Consider the following 3,609-nt stretch of genomic DNA (forward strand, 5'->3'; position numbering starts at 1 on the left):
TTCAGCAGGTTAGTACGTGATGTTGGGCACATCTGTGATCACCAAAGATGATGACAGGGACATTTACTGTACATAAAAAAGATGGTTAATCTAAAGATGTAGCTCATGTGTCTAAGCTTCTGTATCCTGGTGGGTGGAGATTAACTGCCAAAAACATTTCATAAGAAGCAGGAAGCCAGTAGCTTCTTGGAAATTCTGCAACGTCATTCAGCAGATGTAATTATTTTTTTTACCCACTGATGATGCACTGTTGACACGAGCCAAACCACTGTTTAATGAATGAAGTGAGGAGGACAATGATGCTCCGATTACCTACATCTTGCAGGATTTTTAGCTGACACTTGCACTCAGAGCAACTTAAACAGAGTGAGTGTGGTTTAGTCAACTGAAGACAAACCTGCTCCTACTGTGCCCTGTCTCTTACAATTTCCACTCATACATGTCACACTGTGTAAAGAAACACCAGGAAATGAGGGGAGTACCTGGATGCAGACCAGCAGGCAGGTGATGCTTAAACAGGCACTGACACATGAGACTTACCACAGACAGAGTGAGTCCAACACAGGGTCAAAGACATGAGACCAATCCAGGCAGGGCATAAATCCAGCCAGAGGTAAATCCAACATGCAAAGCCCAGACACAAGGGGAACACAAGAAAACACTGCAGAGATACAAAGAAACCAGAAACACAGAGGGCGAGATAACTGTGGCTACAGAAAGCACAGGGGCAGTGGACCAAGGAAACCTTCAATCATCCACACAAAGGGAGCTAATCAGAGGAGTGAAGACAGGTGAGCTGGGTGTGGCCGTCACTGAGTGTCAGGGCCAGCAGTCTATAGAACAGTCCAGAAGAAACAGAGCTGGGTTGGAAAAAACATTAAACATAGTGGAGAACTGGTCCTGACAGCAATTAGCTTCTTCTGAAACACCATATGTGTAGATGACAGTGTGGCCTAAGGTCAAAGGTTGTCTGCTGCCACCTGTCCAAGTAACAGTTGTAAGCAGAAATATAAAGTGTCGACCTTCCTCTAGCACATTTTCAGTGAAGCCTCTCTACAGCTACTCTGACAGTCGAATAATGTTGATCGATTCTCCACAGGTTGATATTTACACCTGACCTTTTTACTGCTCAGTGATTTTCCAGTGAAGTAGTTAATGTCTGAGAACTCTCACCATTTAAACCTGGGGTTCGGACACAGTTTATCAGTGGAACGTTCTTCTGGGAATACCTGGGGTATTATAGAGATGATAACAGGATGCTGCATTTCCATCAGAAGAGTAAAAAAGAAAATGCTGACCATAGAAAAGGGTTAGAAAGATGTGAGGAAGCAGCGATATCAGTGTTTCTACCAACACTCGCATCAACAACATGTGAGCTTCAAATGTTTAAAGTTTATCTTTTATATTTTTATCACAGACTCCACTGTTTCCCTCAGCAGTATGGAGGGTTTTGGTTTCATTTAGTGTCATTGTTTGGGTTTTCTGGCCCACAACTTTACTGTTTTGGTTCAGCGTCAGTGTATATTTGCCACAGAAGGGGTTTTTTGTGTCCATCTGCCGCTCAGCAACAAGGAGCAGACAGGATATAATGGTGCACACAGCAGCTAAAGAGCCAGATATGGCCTTCAGGAGCTGGTAAACATCAAAACCAGAGCTAAATCATGTGGAGAGAAACATGACTCCTAATGTTCCTCCATATCAGTAACAGTTTCATCAGCTTTATACGGTGATGATATGTCAGTGTTGTGTATACACAACCTCCAACTGGCCAAAAGATTCAGGTTTCTTCCTTGTGCCTACTCTCACAGTATTGTAGCAGCACCATATGTATGTTATGTTTAGTTTTCCTCAACAGCAAGACTTATATAAAATATAATGCTGAAACATGTAATAACTCTAGGGAATTTTAGGAAATAAGAGAGATAACATTGTGACCTTTCATCATAAAACTCACCTCTGATGACTTCAGGGTGTTTGAACATCTTAACGTAGGCCTTTGCTTGACACCAGTGACCTCCAGCACCACAACAACCAGATTATTTAAACCTGCAACAGTTGATTTTTCAGCCACTTGGGGTCACGTTGTAAACACAACACTGACATATCATCATCTTATGAAGTAATATGGTAAGTTTTTTAGCAGCTACTTGCACATCCAACAGCTAGAGCACTGTTGTCAGTCATTGGGACCTTTGTTTGTTTCCTGATATTTGGCCAAGGCTCTGCCTGCTCTTGAATTGTAGTAACTTCCTTTTAAAAACAACTGAGAGTTACTTCTTGCTGTATGGGACCAGAGGGGCCCCAACCTCTGGAATGCAGAGGTCAACATCTGGTCCCACTTTCAAAAAGCAGTTTTTTTGGAAGGCATTTCTGCAGTGTCACAGTGGTATGTGGTTTTCTATATGCACACATGAGCATACGAGTGTGGGATATTCAGATGTACAGTATGTGCCTGTGGCCGTCTATACTTTTATGGCTGAGGACGTTTTTATGCATTTGTGCACAGTGATTTTATCACCTTGTTTTATTCTCTTTAAGATTTAAAATTTGCTCCTGATGTTTTTCTCCTTTGTTTCGGTGCTGAACAGGTGGTGCACAGCGGAGGAGAGCGGAGTCAAGAGTGAACCCAGACAGTAAAGTTGTGAGCGAAACAGGTAAACAATAAGCTGGAAGACACTGTAAAGCTGTTGATGCTCTGTAGGTTCATCGCCACCAGTGACCCCCTCCACATTATTATGGAAATAATGATTATAGTAGCTTTAATCAGGTACATCCACAATCAAACTAAAACAGAGACAACTGATGCAGAAGTGTCACTCATCGTGCTACAGAGATGACTTTCACTGAGAGGAACTGACGTGATGCTGAAGACGTGATACAAAAATCCTCTGAGAAGCGAAACCCCGCCCCTGCAGACATTCACTAACATAACCTCCATTTCCAGAGAAAAGCGATTAAGTCTCTTTACGCAGGTCTTTTCTTGTTCTCTGGTGAGGATACTGTCCAGCCAGGAAGTTGTAAAATTTAGGAATGTTTTGAAAAAGCTTTTTTACACTCAAGAAATTTTACAAGAGCAAACATACAGTGAAGGTATCAAAAACAGAAGTGAGTGGTGTGTTATTAAGTCATGAATATTCCTTCTTGTCGAGTTTAGCTTCTCTAATCTGAGTCAGTGTTATTCAGTTCTGGCAGGACGCCAGACTGGTATCGGCGGTGGAGCAGCTGGAGGCCAAGCTCACGTTCCTTGTGCTTAGGGAGTATGTCTCCTTACAGCAAGAGGAAGAAGAGGGCTCTTTGTTTAGTTTACCATCTTTCATGCATTTATTATTATTAGACCATCAGAAAACCAGAGGGTGATCAAAACTCTGTCACATGACTAAATGACCTTTCTCCTTGTTGTGAGCCTAAAAAGAAGAAAGTGATGTGATGACACAGCTCCAGAGGCACTGGAGGAGGAAGAGGAGAGAACTGCTCAGTCTGAATGTTCTTCAGACTGAGCAGACTGATTCTTCTCTATCATTTGATTTAAGATTTAATTCATTCATTCATTCATTCATTCAAAAAAGTAAGAAACCTAAAGCTTTTTGAGATGAGGGTGGTTGGGGGGGG

The 3,609-nt window shown here is 42.2% G+C and overlaps 1 long non-coding RNA gene across 1 annotated transcript in view; it reads right to left on the reverse strand.

Annotated features, from left to right (window-relative positions):
• Window positions 1-889, reverse strand: part of LOC109968878 (uncharacterized) — a 13,694-nt gene extending 12,805 nt beyond the window's left edge. The window contains exon 1 of the long non-coding RNA XR_002276194.1: window positions 541-889. This is a non-coding gene — a long non-coding RNA (uncharacterized LOC109968878). The remainder of the gene's footprint in view (window positions 1-540) is intronic.
• Window positions 890-3,609: the final 2,720 nt, after the last annotated feature.

Source organism: Monopterus albus, unplaced genomic scaffold (assembly GCF_001952655.1).
Source record: "Monopterus albus unplaced genomic scaffold, M_albus_1.0 scaffold165.1, whole genome shotgun sequence".
Classification (NCBI taxonomy): domain Eukaryota; kingdom Metazoa; phylum Chordata; class Actinopteri; order Synbranchiformes; family Synbranchidae; genus Monopterus; species Monopterus albus.